Genomic DNA, 10,705 nt, shown 5'->3' with positions numbered 1-10,705 from the left:
TGCAATTTGTCCACACAAGGTCCGTCCTATGCAAGCCTCTTCATCTCTGCGTACCTACCGCAACCTACAACCATTTGAACCTGCTCCCTGTATCCAACCTCCGGTCTCTCTCTACAGTTTATACCCCCACACATACTTCCACCACGAAACTGACCAATGTTTGATGTCTTAGGATGTGTCCTAACAACTACACTCTTATTCTAGTCAAGTTATGCCACAAATTTCCTTTCCCCCAATCCCATTCAGTACCTGTCCCTAGGTACTCGATCTAACCACCTAATTTTCAATGTTTTTCTGTAGCACCACATTTCAAAAGCTTCCATTTTCTTCCTGTCTGAACTGCTAATTAACCGACTTCATTGGCCGTGCGGTTCTAGGCGCTACAGTCTGGAGCCGAGCGACCGCTGCGGTCGCAGGTTCGAATTCTGCCTCGGGCATGGATGTGTGAGATGTCCTTAGGTTAGTTAGGTTTAATTAGTTCTAAGTTCTAGGCGACTGATGACCTCAGACGTTAAGTCGCATAGTGCTCAGAGCCATTTGAACAATTTTTTTGAACTGATAATTGTCCACGTTTTACTTCCGCACAAAGCTATGTTCCATTACGACTGCCTTCAGAAAAGACTTCCTAGGTCTTACGTTTGTATTAGCTGTTAGCAAATTTCTCTTTTTCAGAAACGCATTTCTTATTGTTCCCTATACGCATTCTATGTCCTTTCTACTTTAGTCATCACCAGATTTTTGCTATCCTAATAGCAAAATTCGTCAGATACTTCTAGAGTCTCTGTTCCTAATGTTATTCCATCAGAATTACCTGATTTACTTCTGATACATTTCATTACATTCGTTTTTCTTTTATTAACACTCATTTTATAACCTTTTTTAAGACACTGTCCAATCCGTTCGGATGTTCTTGCAAGTCGTATGCAGTCTCTGGCATATGTCAAGGTAAACCGCAAAGTTTTTATTTCTTGTCCCTGGGCATCAATTGTTTCTTAAATTTCTCATTGGTTTCCTTATCTTTTGCTCAACGTACATATTAAATAACATCGGGAAGAGGATACTCACACCCTTCTCAACTACTGCTTCCCTTTCATGCGTTTCGACTATTATAAATGCAACCTGGTTTCTGAACAATGTGAACATAACTTTTCGGCCCCTGTATTTTATCCTTGCTACCTTCAGGATTTCAAACAGTGTATTCTGCCGAACATTGTCAAATGCCTTCTCTAAACGTACATCTTACTCTATGTATTTGAATACCTTCAATAACACTGAATGAAAAGATAATGGTCTATAATCGGAGGGTCAATACGGTACATTTTTCTCTTGTTTGGGGTTTTATTCAGAGACACTTCTAGGTAGATGGAATGACTGAAAAAAATATAATGTAGTAGGCAGCATTACGTGGAAGACATCTTTATTCGTGTTAATTGCAGTGTCCACGTGCCCACATATTTTGCTTAGATGACAGATTTTTGGTTTAAATGACCAGTGACACCTCTAACAAAAAAGTTCACAGCAATATTTTCATTTACAGTGATGACAGAAAACATATTGTTGTTCAGCACGTATGTCTGTTATATTTCGTAGTGTGGGGAACTAATCGTTAAGATATTTTATATATTCCTGCTACGAGTAAGAACTTTGCTGTTCTTATGTACGTAACGCTTTAGCAGATACTTCTGACCTCAGATCGTTACACATGTCTGAAAGTAGTAGAGAGTGTCATGTCGACGCCGTTAACGTTTATTTGTGTACTGAGGGTAGTCACTTGCCTGTGTGATCCGTGTGTATCATCCATCAGATTCATTAGACGATCAGTGGCGGAACTGTGGTGTGCAACTGTACAAGCTTATCACAGAAATCAGAAAGTATCTGCATTCCTGTATTACCATGTCGGTATTGCAGAATGCGCTACACTTTCATAGTTTTTCCTGACGAGCGATAATTTGTTGTCCAAGCAGAGGAGTCACTGAATTAAACAGATTAGGGGTCCATATCGTGATCGGACAGGTCTGGTGAGAAGTTTGGCCTCCTAATACTGAGTTTTTTGGTGCAAAAAATTTGCAAACGATGTGACTGATTAGAGAGTGAAAACGTGCCAGTTTACTTGTGTGTGCATTCAAGGTTAAATGTAGATTGTGTATTGTTAGGGAGGTGTATGTTGGAAATTCTTAATTCTGATAAGTATTTGTTTATATATCCTGCAGCCCACAGTGGAGTTTAAAATTTAATTAGATGTCCTATTGAAACTTACCATTTGAAAATTAGGAATGACAGTGCAAGAAAAACTCTTACGTTATTTGATTTTCAAACAGCTGAACAAAACTGAACGTACTCACACATTTCTCTCTTTACTTATTCTGATCATCACCACTAAACTGACACACAATATTTTTAGCGCAACCCAGTCTAACTTTCAATAATCCCTACAAAAGAATGGCCCTGACTAACAATAACTTATACCTTTCATGAATCACTTACCTCACCAAAACGTTCGTTACTCGAACTACTGCAATACAGCGAGCGCCAATACTGCCAGCTAAATAAAAGATTCTAACTACTGAAGGCACTAACTACTGATAGGCACAGTTAGCAAATGAAAGATCGTCCGCTTTCAAAACTCTGACATCTCTCCCCACATCCACCACTGCTGGCGGCTCACCTCCTACTGCCCAACGCTACGCGTTGTTCACATCAAACTGCCCAACACTACAGTAGCGGCTATTCCAACAACGCCAACCAGCCACAGACTGCACACAGCGCACTCAGAGATTTTCATACACAGCACTACGTGACATTACCAACATAAAAACCTAAACAGCCTACATACATAGCCCCCATGCTCCCCACAAAAAATTTTACAAATTGTTTCAGGCAGTGCCCAATACTTACTTGCTAATTATTTATATTAACGCTAATAAGTATACCAAATGCACATACTTATTGATACACAATTGGTCAAAAGCAAAAATTGATTTCACAGTCCGTAAAAACAGTCCTGATCATTCATCACAGTAAGAATGATAGTTTCATGCACAAATTCTGAGCAGCAAAAGAAAATGCACACAAAAGTAGTGGATTTCCATGCAGTCTTGAAGAAGAAACGTTGTTCTTCCAACGGAAAGACAGTGCTGACTCTTGACATGCAGACAGGTAATGGGCCACAACAGTGCAAACCCACAGCAGAGTCAGTCGATGTTTTGAAGAATATTGGTAGGTAGGTCGTCACAGAGCAGACCCACAGTATTTCTTGTAGAGTTGATGGTATTAGTGAGCCACCAAAGGTGCAGACCCACAGCAGTCCTTGTAGAGATGGCCAGCAACCATCTGTTGTGACTGTGCGGTTGCACAATCATCATCGAAGAATCTGGCGGATAATATAGCAAGTCCATGAACCACCACTTGTGCACTCACAAAAAATGTTTTGAAATGTCCTTAGAACTAGCAATGCTGTTAACCAGTCCCTTGCTCAATCAACACATGCGCGAGCACCAATAGTCCTTTTTTTCACTTTTCACATATTGTGCATGTACTATGATCAATAGAAATGTGTGCCGTGAAATGAAACTCTACTATATACTTAATTTGAAGAGCTGGTGCTGTTCGTACGGAAAGATATAGGTGTTCATTCTTTCTGCGCGATATACGAGATCGGAATAATAGACAATTGGGAAGGTGGTTCGATGAACCCTCTGCCAGGCACTTAAATGTGATTTGCAGAGTATCCATGTAGATGTAGATGTATACAATTACAAATTTACGGCATAAGAATACAATTATAAAGATACAGAAAACATCATTAAAGCACATAATAATACAGACAACATTTGTAGTAATACAGGCTTTACAAAAGTATAGAAATAAACATATACATCAGAGTTACAGGAATTATGACATAAGTAAATAAAAATAAAAAGTGAGAATTTCATTCGAAGCATTAACTTCACACATGAGCTTTAAAAGAAAACAGAACAGAATAAATAACGTCTAAACATCTTTACAAAGTAAAGAACATATTATTAACACAGATTATATTTGAGGATAACAGTATTCCTCATCATAGTGAATGTTGCTTAGTATTAGAAAAATTCTACAACATAACTTTTATCAGCTAAACACATAAAGACAGGACGAACATAGACACGCAAGCATACACATAAACACATAGCGGAATAACACAAAAAGAAAGGACAGGGTTTGTTTTCATTGTAAAATTTGGTACTGCAGTCCAACACAAAACTTCATTCCATAGATCTTTCCTTTTATTTCGACATTTCTTTCCGCAAAAAGGTCCTATCTAGGCATGCTTTCTGTAATAAGTAGCCTGTTTAGGTTTTTATGTTGGTAATGCCACGTAGTGCTGTGTATGAAAATCGCTGACTGCGCTGTGTGCAGTCTGTGGCTGGTTGCACTCATAGTTAGAATATTCTTTCACTAGTGTAGTTTTGGGCAGCTGGATGTGAACAGCGCGTAGCGTTGGGCAGTAGGAGGTGAGCCGCCAGCAGTAGTGGATGTGGGGAGAGATGTCAGAGTTTTGAGAGCAGATGATCTTTCATTTGCTAACTATACCTATCAGTAGTTAGTGCCTTAGTGCCCACAACATTAGCGGTGGAGAGTATGTAAAGTGTGTCAGCAGGATGCGGGAAACAGTGCATTCATTGTAGCAATGTGGAAACGGAGCGAATTATCTGACGTAAAAAAAGGGCAAGATCACTGGCTTTCGGGGCAAGGGTTCAGACGTGTCAGAAATGGCTAAGTTTGTAAACTGTTCGCGTGTCGCCGTGGATAAAGTATACCGTTCATGGCAAACTCGCCCTATCCATAACCGGCGCCGAGGCAACAATCGTGCACCACGTGCCATAGATGACAGGAGTGAGCGGTGCAGCGGACTTGCGTACGGTAGAATGGACCTGCAGCTGCTGAGTTACTGACCGCTTAAGGGAACCAAGGAGCTACCAAGAGCGTCTCCTTAACGACCGTTCAACACATCGCTGCAGCGGCTGGAATTTGCACACCAGTACTGCAACTGAACATCGACTGAGTGGGGACAGGTGGGGTTCTCAGAAGCATCACGTTTGATGCTCCATCTTACAGGTGTCCGATGGTGTGCACGGCGAGAAACGCCTTAAAGTAAACACAGTGCCACAATAGTCGGAAATGATCAGGTCGAAGGATTGAGTGTTATGTTCTAGCCAACGTTTTCTTGGCAGGCTCTGGGTGATCTTGTCATATGGAAGGCACGATGGATCAACACAAGTATGCATCTACTTGGTGACCCTATCCATCCCTACATGCAGTTTGCTTTTCACCGGCACAGAGGCATCTACCAGCAAGACAGTGCAACGTGTCACAAAGCTCGCAGTGCACATGCGTCGTTTGAAGAGCACCAGGATGCTCCCCTGCCCACAAACCTCCCTGAATTTAAACCCAATCGAAAATCTGCGGGACCAGGTCGATTGGGCTGTACGCGCCACGGGTTCTCAACCGAGAAAACTGGCTTTGATGGCCACGGCGCAGGAGTGGCAAGGCTCAACATCCCTGGCTATACATTTCAGAACATCATTGAGTCTTTTCCTGCACGCGTCACAGAGATCCGCATTGCAAAAGGCAGTCATTGAGGTCTTTGACAGACAGTCACATTAACGTGACAGAACAGTGTAGATGTCACATTCCATCGAGAAGTTTAGTACATATCTATGAACATATACTCAGGGTGGCTATTAAATGTGTTATCAATCTGTCATTTGGATGGAGCATACATATTCAAACTGTCGTATCGAAATTCTACAGCATCATCGACGTGCACCAATCCATACAATCCAGAGAGTCTGAGGCAAGTTTCCGGCAGCAGTACGAAGTGAAGTTCTAGATTTACAGACTGGGAGAAGAATTCATGGGCGTTAGATGGAGAACAGAGTGCATTATGTTTAATGATGAGCGTCGTTGGCGGAAATAAAAGGTTACTGAAGAGAGCAGAACAACCATCATAGTGCTTCATATTCCTCAGTTAGTTCATTGCTATAGCACCTCTATAGGCAAATACGTATTTTTTCATTTGCAATTCAGGGCTTTTTGCACATTTTTTGTCGTCCCTTTGATTCGGAACGTCATGGGCTTAGTGGTTTTATGCACCTATTGTGTTTCATTTGCAAAATATTGAATAATAAAAAGCCCTTTTACATACCATAAAAACTAGTCCAGCTCTACGCACCAAATCTTGACTCGTTTTGATGTTGGATCAACGGTTCCGAAAGACTGCTTAGGTACCAATTCTGTTTCTAACAGGCCCACATCCCGTCCACGACTGCTTCTTCGCACTTGCTTTTGGTCATCATTCAACATATATGGCACCCATTTTGCGCAAAAGCTATCTCAAAACAAAGTATTTTTGTAAAATATATTGTACCTTCCTTCCTTTGTGTTTTTAAAGTCAATAGTTTAAAAAGAAACTTTGGCCCACTTTGAATGACTTTCCGTTGGCAGTAAACCATTGAAGGGAAAGCATTTTACGTCGGCGTGGATTCCAGCCGTTGAACGAAACACTCTCAATATTTAACGAGTGAAAAACACCGGTGGGTCACTACTATTTTTTATTGACGTTGGCAGATTTCGATCTGACAAGCAGATCACCTTCAGATCTAGTACTTCTAGGCGTATTTTGTCAGTAGCAGTCAGAATGTAACATAAAACTACGTCAAAAGCAGCAAAATAGTAAAACTAAGATTTCATTTATGTGTACGCCCTGTCCGTCATGACGCACCCTTTCACTACAACCTTATGGTAATAAAAACAGTTTCAGATGAAATGGAATTTACGCAGTCACAAAACAATACATTGGTCCTCCATGTCTAGCATTCAGATGTGTTTCTGTACTCAGATTTAACAGCTTTTACCAAGTATCCGGTAAACGTAAAGAAACAATTTGAGATCCTTTTCAAATTAAAATAATCGTTAAAAAATAAAAATATATAGAAAATATTAGTCACTCTTTCTACACTTTTCTGATTATCAAGATTCTAGTATAAACTATGTTAGCAATCCTCTAGAGCAACATGCCAACGTGTTGATAAATACTGTACTGTGACGGAGCTTTTATTCCGAGGCCTTATGCTTCGAGGGGTAATCATGAAGTTTTAATCATCACCTCTTGTTGTTGTTGTGGTCTTCAGTCCTTAGACTGGTTTGATGCAGCTCTCCATGCTACTCCATCCTGCACAATATTTTCCATCTCCGAGTAACTACTGCAACTTACATCCTTTTGAATCTGTTTAGTGTATTTATGCCTTGGTCTTCCTCTACAATTTTCTACCTTCCACATTTCCCTTCAAAACTAAACTGATGACCCCTTGATGCCTCAGAACGTGTCCTACCAACCGATCCCTTTTTCTAGTCAAGTTGTGTCACAAATTTGTAATGTTCAGCACTCTTCCGTAGCACCGCATTTCAAAAGCTTCTGTTTTCTTCTTGTCTAAATCTCTAACAAACAAAACTACGTAATTAACGTTTTGTTTCTGTGGAATCGTCTGAAGAACGAGATAAGAAGCAAGGTTGGTACCTCGCAAAAAAATAAGAATAATTTCTGCGGGATGCAGTGACGAATAAGCGAAGTCAGAACAGACACGCCACGAAGTGTTCCCACACGGCACCACATAAGCGGGCTTACCTACGGCCAAGCAGAGCAAGCATCGGTCCAGCCAGCATAATCGCCGAGGACGACAGCATCGCCTCTCTATCGAGCCAGCACTGCGGTAGTTTCATTACATAGAACTCTGCTCAATGGCATCGATAAATACTCATGACATTCCTGTCGACAGGGATTGCTACAAACTTAAATATTTCATCTTGTTCAGATTGCAGTAAAGTCATCTAATATTTGATGTGTTGTAATATCATGTCGACCTCCTCCAGGAGTAAAGCTAAGAACCCAACACTGTACCGGCGAGTGTCATTTCTTCTAGTACAACTGTTTCTATGCAGAGAAATGTCTTCAGTCCTAGCACAATGTAATCCTAGAGCGACAGTGCCCAAGCAAGCCGCTGGCGGAGGCAAAAGAGAATGGCACACTCGATTCATGGAGATGAATGCTGTGCAGTAATTCGCTTTCGACAACAGCAAAAATAATATAGTTGCGTCATGCCAAATCAGATGACTTCCTAAGCCGTCTGGATTGGCTTGACACAGCTGCATTTCCTCTGCTGTCAAAACCGAATTACTTCACAATACTCAACTTTATCAATGGCACGTGCCATTTTCATTTGCACCTCTAGAGGGCAGCTACGATGATTTGGCACTAGGACAGTAATGTGTGTTAACAAACTGTTAATTACGTAATTTTATTTAGTTGAGATGATAGTTAAAAGTTTATGACCACTCGTCTCAATTTTCATCGTGGTCTAAGCACTTAATAGAAAAGTAGCATCTACTAAGCCTCTTTAGTTTTAATGTGTACATTCATATAATTACTTATGACGATTACAGTTTATCATACCAAACAGAATTAGATTAACACCTAACCCATTACATATCCCTGAAGGTTCTCCTTCCTGATAGTATCTATCAAACATGATGAATTTTTAAATTGTTGAACACCAAAACATGTGTTTACGTAGATTTTTGTCGTTTTTTAAGGTACTACCGTTACCTCAGTTGAATATTCTCGCATAAAATTAAGTTATCTGGAGAGTGCGACTGTTTAAGTTTCTAGAACGAGACACAGAACACACGACAGTGGCATTCCTATTCTCATGACAACCACAGCGTTCCTGAATGTTGTTTTTGTTTTGTGTAACAATTCAAGCACCGAGGTTATCAGAGCTATGTCCCAGAAGGTAACACTGCTACGCAATAACACCTTAACAGCAATCGCGATGTATTTCCGATATTTAAGTCCCACTGTCCATAATATTGCACGAATCTGTTGAAACGAACAAGGACTTCTTGTCTCTACTCGTCTAGAACTCTCTAGTATTATTTTCCCCTCATGTAGCCCTCAGACGACTACGTATCTATTACCTTTCTTCACTCTTATGGTTGTTATTCATTTCCGTCCAGTAATACATATTCTTTGATTGTGCTGCATTTTCCTCTCTCCAGTCGGTTAAAAACCTGTTTTCTTCTCCTTCCCACCTTCTAAATCTACCGTATGGAACAGTTTATTCTAAAACTGTCCGTTTCTATTGTTTTATCATCGTGTTTCTTTATTGACCTTTTGAACTCAGTTAATAGATGACTTCCTTTGCCAAAGATATATAGAGAATCTACTGTCAAACGACCTAAGTATATCAATGCCGAGGTGTTTGTCAACTTTAGTTGATCCAGTATTTTCCTTCTTTCAGATGTTGCTAATTTATTCTTCGTGTAATTTAATAGTAGGCATTCATGGCAAACAGGCATTCTTATTTCACCGCTAAGTTCTAATACTTTACTTAAGGGAGTTAGGGTAAGCATTGTTTGCTGTAAACGTTCGTCATGATATCTTAAGCTCTTTCCATCGCGTAGATCCCTTCCTCTTTTACAGATTTTTTCAAACTGTTTTATTAATTTGTTCGAAATACTTGAATTTCTTTAGTTTTCTTGTTTGGCCAGTATATGTCACAAAAGTTCTGGATTTTTTTTGTGTTTGACATTTTATCTCCCACAGAGTTTATTAAGCCTGTTGTGTGAGCTACAACATTTGTCAGACTGTCTGAATGTATAGTAAAATGATCAGATAGTGCCAGAAAAGTTAATTGAAGACCTCTGGCGTTTCTATCCTGCATATTATTATTATTATTATTATTATTTAGTTTTCATGATGACTGCAATTTCATCGGTTATAATTTGACTACACATTCATAAACAACATATTTTTATCCTGTTCGTATACACACAAAAATTAGTATATAAGTGCAAAAAATTGTCTATCGTTGTGCACTGTATGTGATATGGAAGAGAAGAGAAATATTATGTTACTGATAACAACTCTTCTTAAGCCGTAAGAAGCATAGTAAAAATTTTCAAGAGAGTGATGTACTAACTGCCCAACGGCCTTGCCGCAGTGATAACACCGGTTCCCGTCAGGTCACCGAAGTTAAGCACTGTCGGGCTAGGCTAGCACTTGGATGGGTGGCCATCCGGTCTGCCGAGCGCTTTTGGCAAGCGGGGTGCACTCAACCCATGTGAGGCAAACTGAGGAGCTACTTGGTTGAGAAGTAGCGGCTCCGGTCTCGGAAACTGACATACGGCCGGGAGAGCGCTGTGTTGACCACATGCCCCTCCATATCCGCATCCAGTGACGCCTGTGGTCTAAGGATGACACGGCTGCCGGTGGGTACCGTTGGGCCTTCAAGGCCTTTTCGGGAGGAGAGGTTTGCTAACTACACTGGTGTGTGAAACTTAAGAACGAATGTAACTTTCACACGATGTGACGCTGTCAGCTAACATAGTCGGACCACACATAAAAAGAACTGCTAATATCTAGCGCAGAAGGTAACTGAAAGAAATACGCAATGAGACGAATTTCATTTTTATTCAAAGACAATAATTATACCGAAGTGACGGCAATTTATGATGGTCCACTGGAAACTACAAAATGCGAGACATGGTTGATAGTAGGGTGTGTGATCAGTATGCCGGAAACACATGTCCTGAAACGTACTCCCATGCCGGCCACAGGGTTGGTAAGGAGTTCTTATGATAGAGGGTTCCATTTTGAAGGATATCA

This window comes from Schistocerca gregaria, chromosome 2 (assembly GCF_023897955.1).
Source record: "Schistocerca gregaria isolate iqSchGreg1 chromosome 2, iqSchGreg1.2, whole genome shotgun sequence".
NCBI classification, from domain to species: Eukaryota; Metazoa; Arthropoda; class Insecta; order Orthoptera; family Acrididae; genus Schistocerca; species Schistocerca gregaria.
The sequence above is the reverse complement of the archived record's forward strand: the minus strand, read 5'-3'. Positions refer to the sequence as shown.